Source organism: Myotis myotis, unplaced genomic scaffold (genome assembly GCF_014108235.1).
Source record: "Myotis myotis isolate mMyoMyo1 unplaced genomic scaffold, mMyoMyo1.p scaffold_m19_p_12, whole genome shotgun sequence".
Taxonomy (NCBI): Eukaryota; Metazoa; Chordata; class Mammalia; order Chiroptera; family Vespertilionidae; genus Myotis; species Myotis myotis.
Window position 1 is genome coordinate 63,317,663 of NW_023416316.1, and position 16,529 is coordinate 63,334,191.

At 41.5% G+C, this 16,529-nt stretch overlaps 1 non-coding gene across 1 annotated transcript; it reads right to left on the minus strand.

Moving 5' to 3' along the window:
• Positions 1–13,622: 13,622 nt before the first annotated feature.
• On the minus strand, positions 13,623–13,730 carry LOC118667846. The gene has a single exon (XR_004971423.1). It is a non-coding gene; the product is annotated as a U6 spliceosomal RNA (small nuclear RNA).
• Positions 13,731–16,529: the final 2,799 nt, after the last annotated feature.

Sequence of the window (16,529 nt, forward strand, 5' to 3'; positions counted from 1 at the left end):
CTTCTACAATACAAATCCCTCACTTCCACCCCTAACCTCATAGCTTCTTTCACTCCAACACCGCATAATTGACCTGATGGTGGCTGGGGAAAGTTGGGGAAGGGCAAGGAGATGAAGATAAAATGACTACTGAGCCATTGGATAAATAATCCTGTTCTCTCTTTTCTTATGTCAGAATGGGAAAGGAGAAGCTACATTTTATTTTTTGTCTTTAATAACCTCTCTTGTTATCCCAAGCTCACTTCTTTTTTAAAAAATATATTTTATTGATTTTTTACAGAGAGGAAGGTAGAGGGATAGTTAGAAACATTGACCAGCTGCCTCCTGCACACCCCCTACTAGGGATGTGCCCTTCCCGTAACCAAGATACATGCCCTTGACCAGGATTGAACCTGGGACCTTTCAGTCTGTAGGCCAACACTCTATTCACTGAGCCAAACCAGTTATGGCTCAAACTGACTTCTTATTATGCCCATATATTGACTGAGGATTCTTGAAGGCCAAGTTCCCTTCAGGCACAGGACCTTTGCCTATATTGTTCCTCTCTTTCTTTGCCTGATGAATTACTACTGGTTCTTCATATCTCAGATCAAACTTACTCGGAGAAGCCTTCTCTCATCTGCCAGGTGAAGACAACCTGTTACATATTTTACAATTCTGTCTGTTCCTCCATCCAGTATCCATCACAATCTTTTTTTTTTTTAAATATATTTTATTGATTTTTTAACAGAGAGGAAGGGAGAGGGATAGAGAATCAGAAACATCGATGAGAGAGAAACATCAACCAGCTGCCTCCTGCACACCCCCCACTGGGGATGTGCTCGCAACCAAGGTACATGCCCTTGACCAGAATCGAACCCGGGACCCTTCAGTCCGCAGGCCGACGCTCTATCCACCGATCCAAACCAGTTTTGGCCACAGTCTTCTTAATGTATATATGGTATTTTCACCCACCAGACTGAAAGCTCTAAATGGGTAGGGACCATGTGTATAAAGGCAGAATGTTGTGGAATCAACAGAGTCCTTGGCATGTAGTAACGATAAATATTTGTTGGCTGACCTAATAGGTAATTTTTTCACAGGCACTGAGAATTCATGTTGTTTGAAGTACTCTATTGCTTTTTAACATTTATTTTTACATTTAAAGATTTTAAATTTGCAAAGGACAGCAAATATGCAGTAATCTATTCTTAATTATGTTATAACTGAACAATTTTCATGTTTGGATTTTCCTGTTGCCTTCATCGAGCAAACGTAGAAATTAGTCACTATTGCTTTCTGCTGTCTACATTGTTTATTGCAAACTACTGGTATTTAGAATTAATCTGTTGATAAAACATTATAAGGTTGCATATGGATTTACAAACACACACACAAAGATACAATAAGAACATCCTTTATTTTTTTGGATATTAACTATGGATTCTCTAAATCTTCCTTCTCTACTTTTCCTTCTCTATTGTTCAATAGAAAACCTGGGGCCCAAAAATGGCATGGCTCCTGCTAAAAGTTCATGCTACCAACCTAGATTTAATACTTGATCTAATTACAGTTTCAACCTCTCCCAGAAATACAATTTTAACTAACCAGTCCGGAATGATGTGGTCAAGCAAAAGTAAGGTAATCTGTTACATGGGCTCTCTTCATCCACCCCCGCCCCCCCCCCCTTGAAAGAAGAGGCAATCTGCATGATTAAAAAAACAAAACAACTTGCTATTCCCTCCCCCCCAAAATAAGACGTCCTGGCCTAAAAATAATCTGCTATTTTCTTTTGTTGACAGCTCCTTTGCACCACTCTTCTTCCTATAAAAACCTTGCATTTTTGTACAACCCTTTGAAGCAAGACTTCTGGTTGCTAGATGGTATGTGATTCAAAAATATTAATAAAGCCAATTAGATCTTTACATTTTCTCAGTTGCAGTTTGTTTTTAACACTCTCCTCCTTCCTCCCTCTCTCTCTTTTTCCCTGACCCCTCTCTCCCCTCTCCCTTCTCTTCCTGTCTTTATGTCTTTGTCTATGTCTCTCTGTCTCTTCTGTTTGCAACTACCTGCAGGTTCATATGCACAACACGCACACCCTGATCTGAACATACAACTGTAAGAAGTGATGGAAGAATCCGTCCATAAGTGCTTTAACTTAAGATAATGCAATATTGAAACATTCTCTTTCAACTTAGAGCTCTTAATTGTGATTCAAAAATTCTCATTATCATTTTAATGGATTAATTTTGTTTGGCAGTCCTTACAGGAGCCTACTCTTAAAATCTCTTTGGGAATTAACAAGTGCATTTAGTTTCCAAATCTGCTCAGCTCTGTATCTTCAGGTCCAAAGTGCTTGGAGCATGTTTTCCTCTCTCCTTTCCACCCCAGTTAACTCTGAAGGAAAATAAGTCCTCAGAAGACTATAAAAAGGCTGCTTAGAGATCTCTCCTTTGCTCTTTTGAGGAGAGAATTTCATTTGACAAATTTGGCATGACTGTTATCAGTCAATTAATAATTAATAAAATGTGAACCAGAATAAAATAAATCTTCAGAGTGCTGGCAAATCAGTTGCACTTCTGCTAATAAGGATTCAGGGTGCATGAGAATCTTATTGGAGACTGAATACATCTGTTCATTGTGTAGCTAACCTGATTGTTTCCAACTCATTCTGCTCACTGACATTAGTATAATCCACCGAGCTAAATCTGAGTAAAATGAAAGTCTTATCTTCCATCGATGCTAAGAAGGAAATCACAAACCTATGGCTGAGGTGATGTGCAAGAAAATTACCATTCTCCTTAGCCTCTCAAATGTTCAAAAGATTCCTTAGTCCGCTGATAGGTGTGAAACTTTAATGTCAGGACTGTGATGTACAGGTGCTAATTTTTAGTATCAATTTTAATGCCTTAAATGTAGAAGTACCAGAGATATTAAGTAATGGCAAAAAAGGAGGAAAATTGAAATTATATTATACTACTGCTCTAACACATCTGGTATCATTTTGATGTGGACTCTTCTAAATTATCTTTTACATATATTTTATTTAATTTTTGTTAAAAAATTTTTACTTTTTATTATTTTTTAAAATCTTTATTGTTGAAAGTATTACATAGGTTCTTCTTTTCTTAAATACTTGTATTCATAATTGTGTACGATGCTTTTTTCTTGATACCATTTCAGAAACACTACCACATTACAATTTAGAGTTTTCAAAGTATTAATAGTATCTAGCTCATAAGTATGGCATAATTTCCTTAAACATGTCCTATTGGGTTTTTGGGCTGCTTGCAACTCCTCAGCATTTTACATAACAATGAACTGAATACTTTGTGCATAGATATTTTGATTTATTTACTTAAAGGAGACTCACAAAATGATATTATCACCTCTTGACTTTTGAAGGGTTGAGACTAATAACATCAGTCTTCTTGAATTGCCATGGGGTCTCAGAAGGAGAGAACTAGGAGTTTATATGATAATTGTATTAAGAGCTTTATTCAATTAGGTAGTTCCAAATACCCTTTCACCTTTTCAATTGTCTTTTGTATTTATTTTTAATCCTCATAGGAGGATATTTTTCCATTGATTTTTAGAGAGAGTGGAAGAGAGAGGGAAAGACAGAGAGAAATATCAATGTGAGAGAACACAGCGATTGGTTGCCTCCTGCGTGTGCCCTGACCAGGGCCAGGGCCGGGGAGAAGTCTGCAACTGTGGTACATGCCCTTGACCAGAATCCAACCTGGGACTCTTTGGTCTGCAGGCTGACGCTCTATCCACTGAGCCAAACCAGCTAGGAACTAGGTGAATCAACTTCATCTGTAGAAATATCAATAGCAGCAGCAACTCTGTACTGAGTATTTCTGCCAATAGGCCAAGCCTTCATTTACATTATGCTAGTTGTTCTCTACTTTGCAATGAAGAAAGGAAAGTTTAGGATGGTTTAGGTACTCTGCCTGAGTCACACCAGGTAAATCACAGAACTGGGATTTCAGTCCTACTCTGGTGATGTACTTCACAGCATCATTATATGGACACTGAAATTATGGACACATTTTTTTCACCATGTTCCTAAGAAGAACCAAGGCTTCATGTTCTGCACATTTTAAATATCACTTCCACTGTTTGTTGAAGCTAATAACTGCTATTTCATCAGGTGAGTAAGAACTCTGCAGAAACAGTAATCACTTAAGAAGGAACATTGAATGCAATTAAGTAATGGATCATATATTTCTGGGTATTTAAATGGCTAGATGGAAAACTTCATGACCATAAAACTATGTCATTGTGTTCACTGCTACATATCTAATCTCAAATATAGAGTTCAGATAGAATGAGCACTCACTGTGTGTTACATTAATGAATACTCAACTCCAAAAGCTTCTCACAGCAACAGAAACCATAGACAAAATGAAGAAGGTACCCACTATATGGGAGAAAATATTTGGCAATGATATATCTGATAAGGTGTTAATTTCCAAAATATATAAAGAGCTTATACCATTTAATACCAGAAACAAACAAACAATTTAATTAAAATGTGGACAAGGGGTCTGAATAGACACTTCTCTAAAGAGGACAAACAGAAGGCCAAGAGACATATGAAAAAATGCTCAAGGTCACTACTAATCATCAGAGAGATGCAAATTAAAACAATAATGAATTATTACCTCACACCTGCCAGAATGGCTACCATAAATAAATCAATAAACAAGTGCTGGCGAAGATGTGGTGAAAAGGGAATCCTTGTACACTGTTGGTGGGAATGCAGAATAGTGCAGCCATTTTGGAAAACAGTATGGAATTTCCTCAGAAAACTAAAAATGGAACTGCCATTTGACTTAGTAATCCCACTTTGGGGAATATACCCTAAGAATCCTGACACACCAATCAGAGAGAATATATGCACCCCTATGTTCTTAGCAACATCTATAATAATAAAAGCGTAATATGCTAATTAGACTGGACAGCCAAATGACCTTCTGGCCATCATTCCAGATGTCCTTCTGGACGAAGCCACAGCAGTGGGGGCTGAGGCTAAGGTGGTTAGGGGCAATCAGGCAGGCAGACAGGCGAATGGTTAGGGGTTATCAGGCAGGCATGCAGAGTAGTTAGGGGCGATCAGGCAGGCAGGTGCGATCAGGCAGGCAGGCAGGCGAGCAGTTAGGAGCCAGTGGTCTTGGATTGTGAGAGAGATGTCTGACTTCTGGTTTAGGCCTGATCCCTGTACATCCCCTGAGGGGTCCCGGATTACAAGAGGGTGCAGGCTGGGCTGAGGGACCCCTCCCCCCTGCACAAATTTTGTGCACTGGGCGTCTAGTTATTTATAATAGCCAATACCTGAAAACAGCTCAAGTGCCCATAAGCAGATGAGTGGATAAAAAAGCTGTGGGACATTTACACAACGGAATGCTATATGGCTGTATAAAAGGAAGAACTCTCACCCTTTGCAATAGCATGGATGGACCTAGAGATTATTATCCTAAGCAACATAAGCTAGTGGGTGAAAGACAAATACCATATGATCTCACTAATATATGGAATCTAACAAACAAAGTAAACTACCAAACAAAATAGAACCAGAGGCATGGATATATGGAACAGACTGACAAATGTCAGGGGTGTGGGGTGTGGGGAACTGGATAAAGAAGGTGAAGGGATTAGCTAAAGAATATATATGTATAGCCCAGGCACACAGACAACAGTGTGCTGAAGGCCAGGCGAGGGGGCCTGGGGTTGGGGAAATGGGGGACACCTGTAATAGTGTCAACAATTTTAAAAAGTGCAAAAAAGGCCCTGGTTTTTTTGTTCAGTGGTTAGAGCAGTGGTCGGCAAACTCATTAGTCAACAGAGCCAAATATCAACAGTACAACGATTGAAATTTCTTTTGAGAGCCAAATTTTTTAAGCTTAAACTATATAGGTAGGTACATTGTTATTAACTTAATTAGGGTACTCCTAAGCTGGCCTTTGCTAAAAACGTCCTCAATCTGAGGTATGTTCACTGAGGTCGACTCCTTCCAACTCTCCCATCCCCACTCGTCTTGTATACTTGTTTTGTCTACCTCCTTTCGTTCATCCTCTCTATATGTCCACCCCCCCACTTCTTCTAACTCCACTTCTTCAAAATAGATGTGCCCAGGCCAAAAACCGACCTGCGCATGGGCCACGAAGTTTCAATCGCACTGTACGTGCACACCCGCACGTGGTATTTTGTGGAAGAGCCACACTCAAGGGGCCAAAGAGCCGCATGTGGCTCGCGAGCCGCGGTTTGCCGACCACTGGGTTAGAGCATCGGTCTGCAGTCTGAAATGTTGTGGGTATGATTCCCGGTCAAGGGCACGTACCTCTGTTGCAGGTTGGATCCCCCCTATTTAGGGCATGTGGGAGGCAACCAATTGATATGTCTCTCTCATATTGAAGTTTCTCTCTCTTCCCCCTCCCCCTCCTTTCCACTCTAAAAATCAATGGAAAAAATATCCTGGGGTGAGGATTATAAGAAAAAACAGTGCAAAACAAACAAACAAACAAAAAAACCTCCCAAACTCACCTTCGAATGCTAACTAGTTCTTTGTAAGCAATTAACAAATTCCACAGCATCTGAGTGGTTTACTGTGTCTAGGCCAAGAGTACCTGTAAGTTGCTTAGTCCTTTTTTATTCATTGAATCCTTCTACTTGTGTAAAATTAAAACAACTTTTTGGGGAATTGCAAAAACTTGCTACTTAGAAAACAAAACAGACAAACTAACAAAAAACAAAGTCACCAGAGCTTACAAAAAGTACTTGCAATTAGGAAAAACATCCAGCTGAAAATAGTTTTATAACCTATAGAATAAAAATTAATAACAAAAAATGAATATTTAGATAGAAATATAAAATGTAACAGTGTTATGTAGTCAAATGCAATTACACTCAACTTTTTTTCATTTTTTTCCACTCAAATTTTAAAGTTGTAAATTTTATTTATGGTGATATATGGATGTGTTTTATTATGTTTAAGATGATATGGGGTGGAGCTTCTAATATTAAGAGTTTCCAAAGCTGCTAATGTCATAACACTCTATGCCACCGCTACTTGTTTGAATAAAAGAGAACTCATGAGTCCCACATTTATTTTTCTGGCTGTGGATGTCCAGATTCCAGAACAGCAGGTGTAAGTTTTCTTGCTGCTAGTGCAGTGGTTCTCAACCTTGGCTGCACATTAGAATCACCTGGGAATCTTTTTAAAATCCTGATTTCTGGGCCTCATCCTCCGGAAATTCTGTTTCTTTGTTATGGGGTGCGGCTACAACCTTAGTAACAAAGAAACAGAATTTCCGGAGGATGAGGCCCAGAAATCAGGATTTTAAAAAGATTCCCAGGTGATTCTAATGTGCATCCACGGTTGAAAACCACTGTGCTAGTGCTTGGGGATCAGTAGTTGGTGAGCCTAATGGAATAATATGGGCCTTCTCTCTTCTAGTTTAATCTTGCTGTAGCTGGTATATAGTCCTTTTCTTTTTTCTCTTATTTGGTCAAATACGTGTGCACACATTTACAGTTCCTGAAATTGTTTTCTGCCTAGGGATTATTTTATAGATATTGTATAAGTTACTTCATATACTTCCTTGAGACTCTTGATCTTATTACATGCTGATCCCTACCTTTACCTCTCGAAAAAATTTTCCCAGGTGGTGGAAACATTAGACTTTTGGATCCAGAGCTCATGGATTCAGCCTTGAGTCAGCTCTGCTTCTGGGTTTGCTGGGCTTTGCTACTTATCTTTGGTTGCTGTGGTTGGGTTTCCACCATGAGGGGCTAAATCCCCAGTTGCTGTCGGTCTGATTGATCTAGTTTCTGCTTACTGCCTGCCATCAGAGTTGCCTGATGGTAAACTCTGTTCACCTACAGGGCTAGCCAACTGTTGTTTACTTCTAGACCTCTTGAAAGCTTAACACCTGTGTGCCTGAACTTCCTTCCCTGTCCAGCCAGTCTTCCTTTTAGTTTGCTGCTAGGCTTTTCCTAACAGCCTTTCCATTTGTCCCGTTTGGCCCTACTGGGACAGCCTACTTCTTTGTCCGGTCTCCTCCAGATTGGTCATTTGTGTTGCTGACAAATCCCTGGTCATGAAGCAAAAGATAATGGTACACAGTGGAAATGTGTGAGAAGCCGAAAGCAGTGGCAATGAGTACATACTAGTATTTAAGTAAAACCAAAGATTTTTTTCTATCTTATGTTATTTTAAACCACAGTGAAATGATTTGTGTGTGTGTGTGTGTGTGTGTGTGTGTGTGTGTGTGTGTGTGTGGTTTTTTATGATAATCCCTATCCCAACATTTTCATGTCTGTTCTGTATATAAATATTTGATTCCAGGCAAATTGAGTCAGAATGAAAATGTATTCTTTTTTTGGGGGGAGGAAGAAAGATGGAGGAAGAAAGATGGGGGAAGGTGTGGTACTTATTTACCAAAATATGTAACTTATGATTGGAGGAGAATTGTACAGATTTAAACATGGAAATTTTTTTTCAAAAATATTTTGTATCTTAGCTTGAACTTTTAAGAAATCTCCTTCAATGACTTTCCCCCTCTATATTGCTACTCTAGACGTAGCCTTGCTTTCTCTTTCTTATAAAAGAAGTTGCTTCCTCCATTGCTCAACATCTGGTTAGCCAGTGCTGATGTTGGTTATGGAAGTTTGCTTTCTTTTCTGAAATTGGAGACCTCTGTCTGGACTCAGGCCAGTCATCCTATAAATACTATCTGTAGTGTCACCTGGCTGGAGAGTGGGACTGGATTTCATGGACTACACATGTGGTCCTGATGGAAGGTCAGTGACATCACCTTGAATGAAGAAAAGCTTTAATTTTTCTCAAGGAAACCACTTTCCTGGCTTTTTTTCTCCTTTATTTTTTTGTTCCTCTGGCAGATTTATCAATTGGATGATATTTTGTGGGAGTGGAATTTTCTTTGCTACTATTCTTGGTGTTTGGCTTCCTGGGAAATAATGATTTTCATCCTCCATTCATATGTGCATCTTCCTCATTCCCAGTGTTCATATGAGGAACGAAAGCACAACCATGGCCATCTACAGTATATAGTGACCTACTGGCTACCTGTGGAACCTTTTCCGCCATTAATAACCCTCAGGCCCCAACCAGCTACCCCTCCCCTTTCTTTGAACACAAGGATGGGAATGAGGCCAAATAAACTGAAGCACAAATATTATGCCTTTTTAGAATTGCCTAAAACTATGGTTGCCCAAATGGTTAGCTGGTATTCTGTTATCCAAACAACAATTACTCAGCCCAAAGTGACTTTAGATTTAAAACAGAAGTTGTACCCTTCTGTAATTATGGCTATTTGATCACTGATCCTGACACTTCTACATTTTCAGTATTGTGAGAGAGAAAATCCTGTTTCAAGATTTGCCCTTTAAGAAATTAGGAAATTAAAAATTAATTTGATTGAATATTTAACATTTGCAAAAAGAAAATTCCAGATGTCATTCTATTAAAAGACAGGTATTCCCTTTCTAAGTCCTGACATACCCAGCGAATACCAAATTATAATATACTAGAGGCCCGGTGCACAAAAATTTGTGCACTCGGCGGGAGGGGGGGTGGAAGGGGGGTCCCTCAGCCCAGCCTGTGCCCTCTCGCAGTCTGGGACCCCTCGGGAGATAATGACCTGATGGCTTAGGCCTGCTCCCGGGTGGCAGACGGCAGGCCCAGTCCCTAGGTGCAGCCCCTGGTTGGGCTCAGAGCAGGGCCAATTGGGGAGTTGGGGCGCCGTCCAGTCATGCACAGAGCAGGGCGGATCAGGAGGTTGTGATGCCACCCTCAGTCATGCTCAGGGTAGGGCCGATTGGGGGGTTGGGGCACCGCCCCCTGTCACACTCAAGGCAGGGTCAATGGGGAGGTTGCGGCGCCACCCCCTGTCACACACAGAGCAGGGCCAATCAGGGGGTTGGGGCTCCGTACCCTGTCACCCACAGAGCAGGGCTGATCAGGGGGTTGGGGCGCCGCCACTGTCACACTCAGGGAAGGGCCGATGGGGAGGTTATGGCTCTACCCCATCACACACAGAGCAGGGTCCATGGAGGGGGGTTTGGGGGGGGGCCGCCCTCTATCACCCACAGAGCAGGGCCGATCAGGGGGTTGGGGTGCCGCCACTGTCACACTCAGGGCAGGGCTGATGGGGAGGTTATGGTTCTACCCCATCACACACAGAGCAGGGTCCATGGAGGGGGGTTTGGGGGGGCCGCCCTCTATCACCCACAGAGCAGGGCCGATCAGGGGGTTGGGGTGTCGCCACTGTCACACTCAGGGCAGGGCTGATGGGGAGGTTATGGTTCTACCCCATCACACACAGAGCAGGGTCCATGGAGGGGGGTTTGGGGGGGCCGCCCTCTATCACCCACAGAGCAGGGCCGATCAGGGGGTTGGGGTGCCACCACTGTCACACTCAGGGCAGGGCTGATGGGGAGGTTATGGTTCTACCCCATCACACACAGAGCAGGGCCCGTGGAGGGGGGGGGTTGGGGCGCCGCACTCTGTCACACACAGAGCCACAGGGCGATCTGGGGGTTGGGGAGGTCCCCCGATCAGGCACAGAGCAGGGCTGATCAGGGGTTTGGGGCGCCTTCCCCTGTCACGAACAGAGCAGGACAGATAGGGAGGTTGTGGCCCTGCCGCCTGTCACACACAGAGCCGCAGGGCGATCAGGGGGTTTGGGCACTGCCCCCTGTCACATTGATCCCGGTGCTGGGAGGCCTCTCAGCTCCGCTGATCCCGGTGCTGGGAGGCATATTACCCTTTTACTATATAGGATAGAGGCCTGGTGCACGGGTGGGTCCCAGCTGGTTTGCCCTGAAGGGTGTCCTCGATCAGTGTGGGGGTCCCCACTGGGGTGCCTCGCCAGCCTGGGTGAGGGAATGATGGCTGTTTGCAGCTGGTCACACACCCTTCAGGGTGGGGGTCCCCACTGGGGTGCCTGGCCAGTCTGGGTGAGAGGCTGAGGGCTGTTTTCAGGCTGGTGGGTGACTGAAGCTCCCAACTGCTCCTTTTTTTCTTCTTTTTTTTATTCTGGGCCAGCTTTAGCTCTGGCTCCAGCTCTTAGGCCTCTGCTGCTGAAAGCAGGTATCTGGTTTGTTTGGGTTCTATTATTGAAACACTGTATCAACTCCAGCTCTGAGATCCTGGCAGGCTGAAAGCAGGTTTCTGGGGTTTTTTTAGCTTGTATATTTGTAACAATGTTTCAAACTGCAAGTTCAGAGGACGGCAAGGCAGGCGGGGAACGCTGGAGTCCTCTATCACTGAAGCAAGCAAGCCTCATGTTAGTTTCAAGCTGCCTGGCTGCCAGCCGCCATCTTGGCTGGCAGTTAATTTGCATATCTCGCTGATTAGCCAATGGGAAGGGTAGCGGACGTATGCTAATTACCATGTTTCTCTTTTATTAGATAGGATTGATAACATCTTGGGATGAAAAGTTAAAAATTTTGTCAAATATTTTCAAATAATCTCACACAGCTAATGGGCTTGCAAAACAGGGCAAACTCTGACCAATGGGTATTGCCAATTAAAAATATGTCTCTGAAGTATTCTATGCTTCATGAAACTTTCATTGGCATGTTATATATTAGGCAGTGAATCTTAACTTTCTAATCTAGGATTTGAATTATAATTTTTACATATGGAATGTTATGTGATTTATAAAGAGTCTATTTGATAAATGGTGCCCAGGTTCAGATTTAGAACAAAATAAACTATCTTCTAGTTAAATGGGACTCATTTGAGAATTCCCATGATCTCATTTTTTTTTTCATTATTTTGGTTCTCATCCCACACTCTAAAGATGTGACAGTGGTTCCTCTCCATTGAGAAGTGAAACATGAAATGTTAGAGAACAGACTTTGAAATTATAAGGCTATGAAGTTGAATTTTATTTTGGATATTTAACATTCTTTCATAGTAACATTTTTCTAATAATATTTCTATAACTTAATGAAAGATAATATATGCTAGTTCAGCCGTGGGCAAACTACGGCCCGCGGGCCGGATCCGGCCCGTTTGAAATGAATAAAAGTATTGAAAAAAAAGACCGTACCCTTTTATGCAATAATGTTTACTTTGAATTTATATTAGTTCACACAAACACTCCATCCATGCTTTTGTTCCGGCCCTCCGGTCCAGTTTAAGAACCCATTGTGGCCCTCGAGTCAAAAAGTTTGCCCACCCCTGCAGCTAGTTCCTTGAAGGCAAGTTATAAACATTATCTGGTTTAATTATCACACCACCACCGTAAGATAGATATTGCCATCTACATATTATATATAAAGAAACAGAGTCTTAGAGAGGCTAAGTAATTCTTCCAGTTTCATACAGTAAGTGCCAGGAGTCAATATTCAAAGTCAGATTGCTAGTTCCCTTTGTGAGAAATGGTATTAGATTTTCTTGCAAGGTTGTTGTGAGAATTTAATGAAATAGTGTATAGATTTCCAGCACTGTAGAAGTGCTCTGTAAATTTTGGAATTATATTTACTCTTCCTCTTCTTAACTCTCTATTCTATTTCTAGAAATCTCTTTTAGCTTATTATTTTCTCTTATTTTTCTCACTGTTACCATCCCGATTCGGGACAATATTACTTTTACTTTGAATTGTTTTCCCTGGCCTTGTTTCTTAGCATTTCATCTCCTTTCGGTTTCCCTACATAGCTTAAGATATTGTTTTGGTCATATGACCATCTTCACACCCTTCTTCTCGTAAGTTATTCATAAATATAGACTAATTCCTCATGACTTATAAAGCGACGTTTTAATTGCTTTGCGACGTTTCAATAACTTTTGAAATCTTCCTCAAAGTAGCCATGTACTACCATTCCAAGCTTAGTTATACTTTATGGTAGCAAGCTTAAGTAGTCTCCCTCTCCCAGAACAAGACATGCATGTGCCTAGTTTTTGCCTCTCTAGGATTGCTCATGCTAGGATTTCCTCTGAGATGTCTTTCTTTCCTCCTTCTCCTTACTTCCACTGTTGCCTGTCATTTCCACCCACAAATCTTTTTGGCTAGTTGAAAACTACTTCTATTATAAAACCTTTCCCACCTTTAGCCAGAATCTTCCTTCTGTCTTTCATTCCTAGAACCTCAAAAATCTGTCACATTGCTTAAGTTTTCCTTGTACTAAAATTAGTTGTGTCCACATCTTCTTCCATTGTTAACTTTGTTCCCACTAAAGACCATTCCTTATTCATCTTTTTCTGTTGTAAGTAGCATCACATACAAATTTCTACATCTGGTAGAAACCTGAGAGATTGAATTTAATTAAGTAAAGCTCAAAAGAGAGACACTCTGGGGTAGGGCAAAGAGCAAAAGCTTTGAAAATAGGTAAAACCAATTTAAGCAAGATATCTGCCAATTAAGAGCCTAGTTATTCTTCAGCTTCATATCTGTAAAGTGGGCTGATACTGTCTATTTCAGATGGATGCTGGGAAAACTGAGGTAGAACTAACCAATAGCTAACACTGCAGTACGTGATATGTGTCAGGCCCTGTTCTAAGCACTTTAAATATACTGGTTCACTTAATCCTTATACCTGCCCTACGAAGTAAGTGCTATTATGACCTTGTTTTTATTTATTTAGTAATTAATTTATTATTTATTTATTTTAATATGGAGCACTTCATGAATTTGCATGTCATCCTTGCACAGGGACCATGCTAATCTTCTCTGTATTGTTGCAATTTGTAGTATTTGTGCTGCCGAAGCGAGCACTGATCTTGTTTTTAGAGTGAGCAAACTGGGGCACAGAGGTAGTAAGGTGTCTTGCCCAAGGTTATGCAGCTTAGTAAGTGAAAGAGCTGGGATTGAAATCCAGGCAGGCTAGAGCAAGCATATGTGCAAGCATTGTGCCTTATTAGAGTTCCCTTCTCTATAATGTGAGCATGTCTCCCTAAATTGAAGGTGGGGGATATTATATTTATTGATTCAGCAAGTGCTGGTCCTAGTGTCAGTGTGCCAGGCAGGACGTGGTCTGCCCTTAAGGAGTCTCAGCATCACGGGGGAGGCAGGTGAGCAGTGGGACAAGTCCTGTGGCAGCAGTAGGCACAGCATGCTGGGGAGAGCTGACACATTTCCTGTTCGCTCAGGCTTTCCTTTTCAGTTCCTTCTTACTCTTAAAGGGGAAATTTCTTCTTTCTCTGCTTGATGCCATAACAATAAAGTGATTTAGAGAAATCCTGACATGAGGTTTAGAGATCTAGGACCTAAGTAGCCCATTATATCCAAAGCCTCACATTTATATCCTTTTCTGTTACTTAGATCTTTGATGTTTTAAAATCAGATGGGCTGCTACGTGGACCATGGTCTGTAGGTCATATGAAACATTAGGGAAGATAGTTTGATACTCTCCTATCAGAGCATACTGAGGAAGTTTCTCTGTGCCTGAATCAAAATGTGGGTGAACGAATCTTACTCCTTGGTCTTGCATACTAAATTGAATAATGTCAACCAAGATGAGAGAAACAGCCATATAGCTATGAGATGTTGTGCAACAGAAGTTAATGTCTTTAATGGTTTATATTAAAATATTTTCAACATTCTGTCCTACCAACTATCCCAAAATAAACAGAAGCAAATATACACAATAATATATTCCAATAACACATATTCGGTATACTTTAAGGTGAAATCATGTCTATCTATATAGATATAAATATAAAGATAGAGAGAAATACTATGGATATAGATATATAGATATAGATATAAATATAGAGATAGAGATACTATAGATATAGATATAGATGTAGACATAGATGTAATATTATCTGGCAACCACGCAGCTGCCAAATACCTGTTTGGCAGGATAGCTCATTTCTTTTCATAATGTGATACGTACAAAAATAAACTTTTGAAGGAGGAGGTGAGAGATGGAAAAGAGACTAACTAAACAAACAAGGTCTTGTTTGTACAGGTATATCCCTCAGTGCTTATCATATGGACTTTTCACACCACCAGTTTGCATATTTATCATGGCTCTAGGCATATGATTTGCAATTTTTACACTCAGCCTTTTACATTTTTTTAGTCTATAGGTATTCTTGTCAGAGCGAGGGGAATTCTACTCATTGTTGAATAGGTTTCTGAGAATTGGCAACAGACTGAGCCCTTGGTGACATCCCAGGAGCAGAAGTGTAGACTACTCAGAATTACCAAGAGTCAGACTTAGTCCAGAAGCTGCCCCAGGAGGGATGGAAATCCTTCCCAAGCAGATAGTCCTTATATTTAAATATGTGCTCTTCATATCTTAGACATCTAAAAGAATATCAAAGAAAATGAAAAAAAGTGACTCTTTCCCCCCTGTCTCTGTCAATGTTTGAATGACATTTGAGTTCTGGCCTGACTATACTAGTATGGTTGTCAGAGATGGGGAATGGGCCAAGCACTGTGCACTCAGAGCAGACAGAGAAGAAGGCTAAGGGATGCCCATATTTGTCTAAAATTGGATGAGGGAGGGAGGTGATGGGGAAGAAGGATGGAACTCCCTTTTACTTAGTAGTAACTATGTGACAAGTATTTTACTGCCTTATATAACACTACTATTAGTAAAAATAACAGTCATAGCTAACACTTTTAGGATGCTTTTTATGTGCCAGGCACTGTTCTTAAATTATATATATGGCACAGTGCACAGAATTCATGCATGGGAGGGGGGTCCCTCAGCCTGGCCTGCACCCTCTCCAATCTGGGACTTCTTGGGGAATGTCTGACTGCCGGTTTAGGCTAACTGCCTCTGCCTGCCGGCCTGATTGCCCTTACCTTGCTCCCCTGCTGGCCTGATCACCTCTAACTGCTTCTGCCTCGGCCCCCGGCCTAAGTCGCAGTCTGGCCTCCTTCTGCGGGAGGTGACCTGGTGGATCAGGGGAAGGTGCTGCCCCCATTACCCTGCTGCTGCTGCCACTTCTGGCCTGAGCCTGGGCCCTTTGCAGCCGCGCCTTGGCCCTCGCAGCCGCTGCGGCTTTGTCTGGAAGGACATCCGGAAGGTTGTCAGGAAAACGTCTGCCCTAATTAGCATGTTACCCTTTTATTAGTATAGGTATCATTTAGTCCTTTAAAATCCTTACAAAGGTGAGACTATTATGGTTCTCATTTACAGATGAAGCAACTGAGGCCCAGATAGGTTAGCCAACTTGTTCCCACATCACAGAACTAGATAGTGGACAGGTTTAGATTCTGCCCAGAAATGCATTTTCCCTGAGTCCCTGGTTTCTCTCATAACTGCACAGGGTGAAGGCTCTAGAATTTGTGTATAAATTAATGAAAGAAAGACTGAACTGCTTCCTGAAGAATGCATGGAGCTCTGGACATTGAAGATCACATGACTCATTAGTGTGCCTCTCAGCTAAGTTCCTTTGTCAAAACAAAGCAAAGGCCTGGGCAAACACAACATTAGTCATGGATAGAACTGCAAGAACATGATTTAATTGTGAGGTCAGTGTTTTACATGTATTAGTGGTCTGACTTATTTTTCTGTAGCCCTCATTCTTAGTCTTTCTACAAATCTCCTTTTAGGCA